A 14285-nucleotide genomic window follows, 5' to 3' on the forward strand; every position below is an offset into this window, starting at 1 on the left:
AAACCACAGGTGATAGGAAGGGACAATATGTATGAATATAAAGGGGCTGCAGGAGGGGTCAAAACTAAAAATCATGGTTTAAAAACTGGTATTAAAACACTCTACCTGAACGCACGCAGCATTCGAAATAAAGTAAATGAGTTGACGGCACAAATCATTACAAATGGGTATGATTTGGTGGCCATTACTGAAACGTGGTTGCAGGGTGGCCAAGACTGGGAATTAAACATACAGGGGTATCTGACAATTCGGAAAGATAGACAAGAAGGGAAAGGAGATGGGGTAGCTCTGTTAATAAAGGATGATATCAGGGCAGTTGTGAGAGACGATATTGGCTCTAATGAACAAAATGTTGAATCATTATGGATGGAGATAAGAGATAGTAAGGGAAAAAAGTCACTGGTGGGCGTAGTTTATAGGCCCCCAAATAATAACTTCACGGTGGGGCGGATAATAATCAAGGGAATAATAGAGGCATGTGAAAAAGGAATGGCAGTAATCATGAGGGATTTTAACCTACATATCGATTGGTCAAATCAAATCGCACGGGGTAGCCTTGAGGAGGAATTCATAGAATGCATACGGGATTGTTTCTGAGAACAGTATGTTACAGAACCTACAAGGGAGCAAGATATCTTAGATCTGGTCCTGTGTAATGAGACAAGAATAATAAACGATCTCCTAGTAAAAGATCCTCTCGGAATGAGTGATCACAGTATGGTTGAATTTGTAATACAGATTGAGGGTGAGGAAGTAGGGTCTCAAACGAGCATACTATGCTTAAACAAGGGGACTACAGTGGGATGAGGGCAGAGTTGGCTAAAGTAAACTGGGAACACAGACTAAGCGGTGGCACAATTGAGGAACAGTGGAGGACTTTTAAGGAGCTCAACAAAAATATATTCCAGTGAAAAAGAAGGGCGGTAAGAGAACGGATAACCAGCCATGGATAACCAAGGAAATAAAGGAGAGTATCAAATTAAAAAGCAATGCGTATAAGGTGGCCAAGGTTAGTGGGAAACGAGAAGATTGGGAAAATTTTAAACGACAGCAAAGAATGACTAAGAAAGCAATAAAGAAAGGAAAGATAGATTACGAAAATAAACTTGCGCAAAACAAAAACAGATAGTAAAAACTTTTACCGATACATAAAACGGAAAAGAGTGAATAAAGTAAATGTTGGTCCCTTAGAAGATGAGAAGGGGGATTTAATAATGGGAAATGTGGAAATGGCTGAGACCTTAAACAATTATTTTGCTTCGGTCTTCACAGTGGAAGACACAAAAACCATGCCAAAAATTGGTGGTCACGGGAATGCGGGAAGGGAGGACCTTGAGATAATCACTATCACTAGGGGGGTAGTGCTGGACAGGCTAATGGGACTCAAGGTAGACAAGTCCCCTGGTCCTGATGAAATGCATCCCAGGTTATTAAAAGAGATGGCGGAAGTTATAGCAGATGCATTCGTCATAATCTACCAAAATTCTCTGGACTCTGGGGAGGTACCAGCGGATTGGAAAGCAGCTAATGTAACGCCTCTGTTTAAAAAAGGGGGCAGACAAAAGGCAGGTAACTATAGGCCGGTTAGTTTAACATCTGTAGTGGGGGAAATGCTTGAAGCTATCATTAAGGAAGAAATAGCGGGACATCTAGATAGGAATAGTGCAATCAAGCAGACACAACATGGATTCATGAAGGGGAAATCATGTTTGACTAATTTGCTGGAATTCTTTGAGGATATAACGAGCATGGTGGATAGAGGTGTACCGATGGATATGGTGTATTTAGATTTCCAAAAGGCATTCGATAAGGTGCCACACAAAAGGTTACTGCAGAAGATAAAGATACACGGAGTCAGAGGAAATGTATTAGCATGGATCGAGAATTGGCTGGCAAACAGAAAGCAGAGAGTCGGGATAAATGGGTCCTTTTCGGGTTGGAAATTGGTGGTTAGTGATGTGCCACAGGGATCGGTGCTGGGACCACAACTGTTTACAATATACATAGATGACCTGGAAGAGAGGACAGAGTGTAGTGTAACAAAATTTGCAGATGACACAAAGATTAGTGGGAAAGCGGGTTGTGTAGAGGACACAGAGAGGCTGCAAAGAGATTTAGATAGGTTAAGCGAATGGGCTAAGGTTTGGCAGATGGAATACAATGTCGGAAAATGTGAGGTCATCCACCTTGGGGAAAAAAAACAGTAAAAGGGAATATTATTTGAATGGGGAGAAATTACAACATGCTGCGGTGCAGAGGGACCTGGGGGTCCTTGTGCATGAATCCCAAAAAGTTAGTTTGGAGGTGCAGCAGGTAATCAGGAAGGCGAATGGAATGTTGGATTTCATTGCGAGAGGGATGGAGTACAAAAGCAGGGAGGTCCTGCTGCAACTGTACAGGGTATTGGTGAGGCTGCACTTGGAGTACTACGTGCAGTTTTGGTCACCTTACTTAAAGAAGGATATACCAGCTTTGGAGGGGGTACAGAGATGATTCACGAGGCTGATTCCGGAGATGAGGGGGTTACCTTATGATGATAGATTGAGTAGACTGGGTCTTTACTCGTTGGAGTTCAGAAGGATGAGGGGTGATCTTATCGAAACATTTAAAATAATGAAAGGGATAGACAAGATAGAGGCGGAGAGGTTGTTTCCACTGGTCGGGGAGACTAGAACTAGGGGGCACAGCCTCAAAATACGGGGGAGCCAATTTAAAACCGAGTTGAGAAGGAATTTCTTCTCCCAGAGGGTTGTGAATCTGTGGGAATTCTCTGCCCAAGAAAGGCTAGCTCATTAAATGTATTCAAATCACAGATAGATAGATTTTTAACCAATGAGGGAATTAAGGGTTATGGGGAGCGGGCGGGTAAGTGGAGCTGAGTCCACGGCCAGATCAGCCATGATCTTGTTGAATGGCAGAGCAGGCTCGAGGGGCTAGATGGCCTACTCCTTTTCCTAATTCTTATGTTATGTTCTTATGTTCTTTCATGACCATCGGATGTCCCAAAGCGCTTTACAGTCAGTCAATGAAGTACTTTTTGATGTGTAGTCACTGTTGTAATGTAGGAAATGCAGCGGCCAATTTGAGCATAGCAAACTCCTACAAACAGCAATGTATTAATGACCAGATAATATGTTTTTTTTTGAGTGCTGTTGATTCAGGGATAAATATTGGCCAGAACACCGGGGATGACTTCCCTGCTTTCTCCTCTTTGAAATAGTACCATGGGATATTTTACATCCAGCTGAGAGCAGACGGGGCCTCGGTTTAATATTTCATCCGAAAGCAGGCACCTGCAACACTCGCTCCGTACTGCACTGGAGTGTCAGCTTAGATTTTTGTACTCAAGTCTCTGGAGTGGTATTTGAACCCACAACCTTCTGACTCAGAGGTGAGGGTGCTACCAATGGAGTCACTTGCGATTTGAGAATGCCAGCATCTTGTATTCTTTCAGCCCCACCGCTGGTCAAGGGCTCAGCCATGCCGCTGCCAAGAAAGGCCAGCACCGTCTCCTCCAAGGGGGTGAGGTAAAGCTAGGAATGTAAGGTGTGCCTCGTGTTTGGTAGAGGTTGTTGGTAGGTGAGTGCTGGGGGGGGGGGGAAAGAGTGGGTTGGTGGGCATGCATTGAGCAGCGTGTGAGGCTAGTGGTGCAGTTGGTAGGAGACAGCTTTTGCAGATGCATTCACTGACCTTGACCACTTGTCTGAGGTCGTGAAACCTCTTTGGGCACTGGAGCCACGTTCTGCTGACAGTGATGGCCTTGGTGATCTGGTCCCACATCTTTCTTTCTGGAGGGCCTTCCAATGTTGACCCCCTGCACATAGCTGTTTCTGAGATGCTGGGTACTCTTTCCCTGGTCTGTTCAGCCATTTGTGTTAGTGGTGATGCACTTTTCTTCGCATTTTTGATCAGCAGAAGGCAGCACACCTTTAAGAGGTGCAGACTGCCTAGTGCTGAAGGAATTTAATTTTTTGTAGCTGTAGAAGGCAGTTCAGCTTTAACCTCGCTCAAGCGATGCAAACTTCAACACCCTGCTGAAAGCACAGCCTGATGGCAGCCCGTTTCGTGCTAGGCTGTGCGTTGCTATCATGATAATTATCAGACAGCAGAAATTGACATGTTGCCTGAGCTTTCTGAATGGGTGCTGGCCTATGTTGCTGTTTTGCAATGTTAGCAAATTTCTCCCCTAAGTGTCCAAATTGGTGTCAAAAGACCTCAAAATCAACTTATAAAGTTCCCATCCTTGTTTTCCAATCTCTTCATGGTCTCCCTGCTCTCTCCAGCTTATCCAAGTGCCTTCCATCAACCTAATCTCTTTTAGCAAACCCTCTTCTCTTTCACCACTGCAGCTTTGCTCATTCTCTCCTCTTCCACTGCACAATCAGTGGCTGACATTTTAGTCATTTTAAGAACAGAAGAACATAATAATTAGGAGTGGGAGTAGGCCATTCGGCCCCTCGTGCCTGCTCCGCCATTCAATAAGATCATGGCTGATCTTCTACCTCAACTCCACTTTCCTACGCTACCCCCATATCCCTTGATTCCCTTAATATCCAAATATCTATCGATCTCGGTCTTAGAGTATGAAGATAGATTATGAAAGTAAACTAGCAAGTAATATAAAAACAGATAGTAAGAGTTTCTACAGGTGTATAAAAAGGAAGAGCATGGCGAAAGTAAATGTTGCTCCCTTAGAGAATGAGATTGGGGAATTAATAATGGGGAGCAAGAAAATAGCACAGACATTGAACAAACATTTTGTATCAGTCTTCATGGTAGAAGACACTAAAAACATCCCAATAGTGGATAACCAAGGGGCTACAGGGAGGGAGGAACTTAATACAATCACTATCACTCGGTAAAATAATGGGACTAAAGGCGGACAAATCCCCTGGACCTGATGGTTTATATCCTTGGGTCTTAAAAGAAGTGACTGCAGAGATAGTGGATGCATTGTTTGTAATCCACCAAAATTCCTTGGATTCTGGGGAGGTGCCAGCGGATTAGAAAACTGCAAATGTAACGCCCGTATTTAAAAAAGGAGGCAGACAGAAAGCAGGAAACTATAGACCAGTTAGCCTAACATCTGTCATTGGGAAAATGCTGGAGTCCATTATTAAGGAAGCAACAGCAGGACATTTGGAAAAGCATAATTTAGTCAAGCAGAGTCAGCATGGTTTTATGAAAAGGAAATCATGTTTGACAAATTTACTGGAGTTCTTTGAGGATGTAACAAGCAGGTGGATAAGGGGGGGACCAGTGGATGTCGTCTATTTGGATTTCCAGAAGGCTTTTGATAAGGTGCCACATAAAAGGTTACGCACAAGATGAAAGTTCACAGGGTTGGGGGTGATATATTAGCATGGATAGAGGATTGACCAACTAACAGAAAACAGAGAGTCGGGATAAATGGGTAATTTTCCAGTTGGCAAACAGTAACTAGTGGGATGCCACAGGGATCTGTGCTTGGGCCTCAACTTTTTACAATCTATATTAATGATTTGGTGAAGGGACTGAGTGTAATCTAACCAAGTTTGCTGATGATACAAAGATGGGTCGGAAAGCAAGTTGTGAGGAGGACACAAAAAATCTGCAAAGGGACATAGACAGGCTAAGTGAGTGGGCAAAAATTTGGCAGATGGAGTATAATGTGGGAAAGTGTGAGGTTATCTACTTTGGCAGAAAAAATAAAAAGGCAAATTATTATTTAAATGGAGAAAAATTACAAAATGCTGCAGTACAGAGGGATCTGGGGGTCCTTGTGCATGAAACACAAAAGTTGGTATGCAGGTACAGCAAGTAATCAGGAAGGCAAATGGAATGTTGGCTTTTATTGCAAGGGGGATAGAGTATAAAAGCAGAGAAGTCCTGCTACAATACAGGGTATTGGTGAGGCTATACCTAGAGTACAGTTTTGGTCTTATTTAAGGAGGGATATACTTGCATTGGAGGCAGTTCAGAGATGGTTCACTCGCTTGATTCCTGAGATGAAGGAGTTGACTTATGAAGAAAGGTTGAGCAGGTTGGGCCTGTACTCATTGGCGTTCAGGAGGATGAGAGTTGATCTTATTGAGACATATAAGATAATGAGGGAGCTCGACAAGGTAGATGCAGAGAGGATGTTTCCACTCAGGGGAATCTAGAACTAGGGGCATAGTTTTAGAATAAGGGGTCGCCCATTTAAAACTGAGATGTGGAAGAATTTCTTCTCTCAGAGGGTTGTAAGTCTGTGGTATTCTCTGCCCCAGAGAGCTGTGGAGGCTGGGTCATTGAATATATTTAAGACGGAGATAGAGAGATTTTGGAGCAACAAGGGAGTAAAGGGAAATGGAGCTGAGCCCATGATCAGATCAGTCATGATCTTATTGAATGGCGGAGCAGGCCCAAGGGGCCAAATAGCCTACACCTGCTCATATTTCTTATGATCTTATGTTCTTATATATATACTCAACGGGATGGAGAATTCCAAAGATTCACCACCCTCTGAGTGAAAACATTTCTCCTCATCTCAATCCCTTATTCTGAGACTGTGATCCCTGGTTGGAGACTCTCCAGCCAGGGGAAAGATCCTTCCTACATTTACCCTGTCAAGTCCTGTAAGAATTTTGAATGTTTCAATGAGATCACCTCTCATTCTTTAAACTGTAGAGAATATAGGCCTTGTCTACTCCATCTCTCCTCATGGGACAATTCTCCCATCCCAGGAATCAGTCTGATGAACCTTTGTTGCACTCACTCAATGGCAAGTATATCCTTCCTTAGGTAAGGAGACCAAAACTGTACACAATACTCCAGGTGCGCTCACCGGGGCCCTAAATAATTGCAGTAAGACAGGAAGTAGTTGAGGCCAATTCACTAAATATATTCAAAAGGGAGTTAGATGAAGTCCTTACTACTCGGGGGATCAAGGGGTATGGCGTGAAAGCAGGAAGTGGGTACTGAAGTTTCATGTTCAGCCATGAACTCGTTGAATGGCGGTGCAGGCTAGAAGGGCTGAATGGCCTGCTCCTGCACCTATTTTCTATGTTTCTATGTTTCTATTACCTCGGGCAAAAAGGGGCTGTGTACCACCACCATACCTCACCCAGAGGAGCTGGGATTAAATAACTGTTCAGTGTACCTAGAACCTTTTGACATAACATCTGTACCACATATTATATGTACCATACAAATGTACCATCTATGTATACCTGCTTTCGGTTGAAGGTTTTGCTCGTGTGCTTTATCCACCAAGTAAGGACTGTAAATACCACATGTGTGCACTGGGTCCTCCACATGGGGGAGAAGAGGGAAGTGAATGGACTCACACTCACAAATCAACCAGGACGAACAAGGCCGAGGCCACCGGCAATGGCTTTTGGAACTGGGTGGGGGGGGAGTGAGATGTTATGTATTGTCCAGGTACATTAAATGTATAACTACAATGGTGTGCCACAGAGGGCGCTGTGGTGGGAGACCTGAAAGTACCTGCAAGACAGAGTATAAAAGGCTGCCCACCACACCTGAGAGGCACTGTGGAGTCAGACAATAAAGGACGAAGGTCACAGCAGTTTCCACAACACCAGACCGTGTGGAGTCAATGATTTGAGTGCTACATACATCACACATACCATTTGCTTTCTTAATTGCTTGCTGTACCTGCATGTTAACTTTCAGTGCTTCATGTAAAAGGACACCCAGGTCCCTCTGAACACCAATGTTTCCCAATCTCTCACCATTTAAAAAATACTCTGTTTTTCTATTTTTCCTACCAAAGTGGATAACTTAACATTTCTCCACGTTATATTGGCCATGCTTTTTGATATTCACTCCCATAAACACTCTGTCCTATTTCAAATGCTCCTTGACTATTTTTTTGGTCCACCCACCTTAATCCTTTCCATGTCCTACTTTGGGTCTCCATGCCGTTTTGTAAGTTTATGTCAGATCCTTCTATAAAATGCTGTAAAAATGCAAATTGTTACTGATATAACATATGCAGTCGTTATCCACACAACATTTAATTTTGAAATTTATGAAATACAACTTTGTACAAAATCTACAAATCTATACTTGCCATCTATCCCGTATTATTTAGGAGTATCTCGTGTTTTTCTCCTCGAGTTTTTCAACGTGAGACTAACTTGTAACAGATTTTGTTGCAACACCTGAATAAAAAATAAACATGGAAAGAACACGTTGATCTCATGTTGGATTACTTTTTTCTCTCTTTATTCTGACCATAATAAGTTTGCCATGCGATGAATGAAAAATGTTTCATTGAATGCAAATCTGCACTAAAGACTGAAGGATCAAGGGACTGTTAGCACAATGAGTAATCAGGTCCTTACAGACACCTTAATGAATGGTAGAACCTACTGTATCAAATTTATATATCAAGTACAATTCTGTTCATTCTAAACGTTTACACCCAAGTCTGAACGTCCACTGGAGAAAGGTTAGCTGTCGAAAAAAAAATGAAAAAAATGTAGACCCATTTCTCCTTTAATCAAAGGCTACACAAAAGTCTAAAGGATGTTACTGCTGTCTGTAAAAACATTAATTTCAGACCCAAAGTTTGATATGCATACTTCAGAGATAACAATTTAAATTAAAATAAATCATAAGATGATGGAGGAACCATTTAAAAAAAAAAGTAATAAGAAAATGAATCAGTTGGTGATCCCACTAATGGAAAGCAGGTATGGCTTTTTTTAACATTTAATATTATTTTTGTTTAATCATATGTTTAATTCTTATACTGGCTGAGGTAGAATTATCAATTAAGAAACAGCATTACTTTACTGTGAAAAAGCTGAGGGATCTGTGGATGCATTGTGTTGGCAATTAACTGTAAGTCATACATTAGCACGTTAAATAACTGATGGCCATGGGCTGGAAAATGTCCTCTGCTCCGTTTGGGGCGGTAAATTCGAATTATCACCGCCCAGCAGGAAGAGGTGGAAAATTCAGCTCTTTAACTTTGTCACTGCCTCCCGGCGCATTGGGGCACTGTTTGAGGCAGTGTAGGGGCAGGTTTGCGTCAGTAGCGGGGCAGTGTCTATCACTGCGTCACTGAGCACGTCAGCACGGCGGTGATGACGTCAGGTTGAAAATCAGCCATGACCTTATTGAATGGCGAAGCAGGCTCGAAGGGCTGTATGGTCTACTTCTGCTCCTATTTCTTATCTTCTTATAATAATTAAAATCTGAAGAAATGAGACTCCACATTCAATAAGTAAATTTTCAGTTGCAGAGAGGTTGTTGAATAATAAAGACTATCATGGCATTAAAAATTCACTTACACCTGAACGGACAAGCCCTAACTTTTTCTGGCGTGTTTAGTGGTGATCTAGTGGATATGAGCACCTCGAGTCTCGTTGCCGAGAGCATACAGAAAACAAGCGCAGGCAGCAGAAGGAACATATGGCAAACCAGACTCCCCACCCACCCTTTCCTCCAACGACTGTCTGTACCACCTGCGACAGAGACTGTAATTCCCGTATTGGACTGCTCAGTCACCTGAGAACTCACTTTTAGAGTGGAAGCAAGTCTTCCTCGATTTCGAGGGACTGCCTATGATGAAGATGAGTGAATATGTACCGCAACTTCACACCCTTGCATATACTTCAATGCTGAGTCTATCGGCGAGGTATTGGTGCAGTGAAGCTTGTGGAGGAGCAAGGCAAATCGGGCAGCAACTTCTGGATTTCCGTGCTTAACTGTGAACTTGCAGACGCCAGAGGTCGCTGTCCAATTTACTCCATAGCCTCATCATTATTCTTACCATAAAATCCAAGCCATTAATGAAAATATCACAGAACATACTCATTTTAATAATGTGTGTTTTCTTTTAATTTAATTTAAAGACCGGCTCAGAAATATCCCTGTTCCAATTTTCTACTCTGCTCTCCTAAAGATGCTGTTTTAATGCTGGGGTACAGTTCTCATGGGGCCAGCTATCTTCTGGTACCTCATCCAAGTGACCATTCTTCACACACGAGTTTGAGTACTGTAGGGGTGACTGGAGGGGAGGGAGTCTGAGTATGGCCCCATTCTCATTCAACATCCAAATATAGACAACCAACTGGATACGGATCAGGAGTTGGAAGTTTGGCTGTTTTTGTCCTTTTCCTAAGCAAGGGACCCTGCAATTTTTTCTGTTGCATAATTTTGGCTCAAATCAGCTAACTCAGCACAGAAATTCTTCATCTGTATAGCTCAGAACCGCACGGAGTATTGCATTTATCCACTAGGAGAACAAAAGATTTTTTGATACAAAACTATAATATTAATATTTTTTTAAAAGTTGAATTCTGGACACAACAGTAATGCCTTACATTTCCAAAATCGATTCCAATATTCACACCATTACTTTTACTCCCTCTCAATCCTTTGAGCATTTTACAGCAGTGATGGTGAACATAACTTGGGAGAGAAAAAGAATTAACTGTATGCTGCTGGTTAAACAATTAATTTTCACCAGGAAAAGGTGAACTGAGCATTTTATGTTGCAGCCTGTCAATTATCATTAGAATCTAATTAGTAAGTTCCTCCTTGAGGGGGGTTCTAGCATTTCAAAGGTTAAATATAAAACTGGCAAAGTAACAACAGAGCTGCAAAACAGAACTGTGCTGAGGCGTGAACCCAATGGAAATGTCAGTTAGATGTTGATGACAAGCAGCCAGAAATAGACAAGGTACTATAAAAATTCCTTGCTTAAATATGGATTATGTGAATGGAAGTTTATTAAATATTGATTCACTTGTAACTTATCGATGAAATGTTGTTTGATGAAGATCAGTGACACTATTCAGCTGCACACAACAAGCCTGGTTCTTGTTGACAGGATGGTTGACATTAGAGTCTTCAGTTTTCTCCTTTTGCACTCTATGTTATAGTATAATGAAAATCCAATACAATTGTGACATTGTCCTAACACAGTAACATGGTCCCTGCCAGGGAACAAAATACTGATATACTCTGTAACCACTTTATTCTTCAAACCATAAACTGAAGTGGAATTTTTATATCTTAGTTGTTAGGAAAATTAATGCTGATTTGGCGCTGTGCTGGATATTATATTTCCAAATATGCAATTCAGATACTTGAAGGTATTTTATTTGGAGTAGATTCTCACGATCTGATGGTTCTGATCAGTCAGGTCAAACTTATTTTTAAAAATGGAGACCCAGTAAATTCAATTCAATTTTTCGATGAGAAAATGTTTTCTTTACAGGGGACCTGATATTAGCTGAATTTATATTTGAAGAGTTTATATGAATATAATTATTACAATTAAAATATCTTCAGCCTTCAAGTGTCCATTAATCTCCTTTGCATACTGTGCGATACAATGTATCAAGCAGTGTAGATATAATAGCAAAGTACAACGATAATTGTTCAATCGTATCTTCTAATGAGCACCAAACATGGAAGGAAAGTTAAATTATAAAGGATATTCTTTTCCTGGAATGTATAAGGGATGGCTTTCGAAACCAATATGTCGAGGAACCAACTAGAGAGCAGGCCATCCTAGACTGGATCTTGTGTAACGAGAGAGGATTAATTAGCAATCTGATCGTGTGGGGCCCCTTGGGGAAGAGTGACCATAATATGGTAGAATTCTTCATTAAGATGGAGAGTGACACAGTTAATTCAGATACTAGAGTCCTGAACTTAAAGAAAGGAAACTTTGATGGTATGAGACGTGAATTGGCTAGGATAGACTGGAGAATGATACTTAAAGGGTTGACAGTGGATAGGCAATGGCAGACATTTAAATATCACATGGATGAACTACAACAATTGTACATCCCTGTGTGGCGTAAGAATAAAAAAGGGAAAGTGGCTCAACCGTGGTTAACAAGGGAAATTAGGGAAAGTGTTAAATCCAAGGAAGAGGCATATAAATTGGCCATAAAAAGCAGCAAACCGGAGGACTGGGAGAAATTTAAAATTCAGCAGAGGAGGACTAAGGGTTTAATTAGGAGGGGGAAAATAGAGTATGAGATTATGCAGGGAACATAAAAACTGACTGCAAAAGCTTCTATAGATAGGTGAAGAGAAAAAGATTAGTGAAGACAAATGTAGGTCTCTTGCAGTCAGAATCAGGTAAATTCATAATGGGGAATAAGGAAATGGCAGACCAATTGAACAAATATTTTGGTTCTGTCTTCACTAAGGAAGACACGAATAACCTCCCGAAAATACTAGGGGACCGAGGGTCTAGCGAGAAGGGGAAACTGAGGGAAATCCGTATTAGTCAGGAAATAGTGTTAGGGAAATTGAAGGGACTGAAGGCCGATAAATCCCCAGGGCCTAATAGTCTGCATCCAAGAGTACTTAAGGAAGTGGCCCTAGAAATAGTAGATGCATTGGTGGTCATTTTCCAACATTCCATGGACTCTGGTTCAGTCCCTATAGATTGGAGGGTAGCTAATGTAACCCCACTTTTTAAAAAAGGAGGGAGAGAGAAAACAGGGAATTATAGACCGGTCAGCCTGACATCGGTGGTGGGGGAAAATGCTGGAATCAATTATTAAAGATGTAATAGCAGAGCATTTGAAAAGCAGTGACAGGATCGGTCCAAGTCAGCATGGATTTATGAAAGGGAAATCAAGCTTGACAAATCTTCTAGAGTTTTTTGAGGAAGTTACTAGTAGAGTGGATAAGGGAGAACCAGTGGATGTGGTGTATTTGGACTTTCAAAAGGCTTTTGACAAGGTCCCACACAAGAGATTAGTGTGAAAAATTAAGGCACATGGTATTGGGGGTAATGTATTGACGTGGATAGGGAACTGGTTGGCAGATAGGAAGCAAAGAGTGGGAATAAATGGGTCCTTTTCAGAATGGCAGGCAGTGACTAGTGGGGTGCCACAGGGTTCAGTGCTGGGACCCCAGCTATTTACAATATACATTAATGATTTAGACGAAGGAATTGAATGTAATATCTCCAAGTTTGCAGATGACACTAAGCTGGGTGGCAGTGCGAGCTGCAAGGAGGATGCTAGGAGGCTGCAGGGGGACTTGGACAGATTAGGTGAATATACTGCATCTGCCATGCATTTGCCCAATGTGGATAAGTGTGAGGTTATCCACTTTGGTGGCAAAAACAGGAAGGCAGAATATTATCTGAATGGTGACAGATTAGTAAAAGGGGTGCTGCAACGAGACTTGGGTGTCATGATACATCAGTCATTGAAGGTAGGCATGCAGGTACAGCAGGCAGTAAAGAAAACAAATGGCATGCTGATCCTCATAGCGAGGGGATTTGAGTATAGGAGCAGGGAGGTCTTACTGCAGTTGTAGAAGGCCTTGGTGAGACCACACCTTGAGTATGGTTGTCATGTATTTAACTGTCATTGTAACCTTTGTATAAACTGACCTAAGTTGTACACCGTGAGAACTTGTGGGAGACACTCCTAACCTGGACTTTCAGGTATAAAAGGGAAAGCTCCAGCCACCTTCATCACTTCAGTGCTGGAATAAAGGTTACTGGTCTCAGAGTGACCTTCTCTCAAGAATGGGCCTCGTGTGCAGTTATACGGTATAGTAAGGACATATTATTGTTGACGTGAAACTGGGATTTAAACCACGCGAGCATGGCCACTAGCAGAACAGACGAGAGGTACTGTGTTGGTGATGATTGGGACGATTTTACTGAGACACTACAGCAAAGTTTCGCCACTAAGGAATGGCTGGGACAGGATCCGGCCGACAAATGCAGGGCTCATCTCCTGACGGTTTGTGGATCCAGGACGTACTCCCTGATGAAGGACCTTCTAGCGCCAGAGAAGCTGGCGGACAAGACTTTTGAAGAGCTCAGTAAGTTAATCGGGGAACACTTTAAACCGGCGAGCAGCATGCACATGGCAAGACACCAATTTTACACGCACTGGCGACAAGAAGGGCAAAGTGTTCCAGACTTCGTGGCAGACCTCCGGCGACTGGCGAGCCTATGTAAGTTCCCAGATGCATGCAGAGCGAAGATGCTGCGAGACTTTTTTTTATTGAGGGCATCGGGCACGCTGGGGTTTTCAGGAAACTGATTGAGACCAAAGACTTGACCCTGGAAATGGCGGCTTTGATGGCCCAGACATTTATCTCAGGGGAGGAAGAGACCAGAATGATGTTTGACAAAAATCTTGGTTTAAATGCAGCAAATGGACAGGGAGTCAACATTGTTAATGCGGCACACAGTTCTCCAGGCAGACAAGGGCAATTGGACATGCCCGAGCATGTTGTCTAACCCAAAGGGAGAATTCAACAGAGACAATGGCTAGCTGAATGGCGATTCATGCCAT

Source organism: Pristiophorus japonicus, chromosome 4, assembly GCF_044704955.1.
Source record: "Pristiophorus japonicus isolate sPriJap1 chromosome 4, sPriJap1.hap1, whole genome shotgun sequence".
NCBI lineage: Eukaryota > Metazoa > Chordata > Chondrichthyes > Pristiophoridae > Pristiophorus > Pristiophorus japonicus.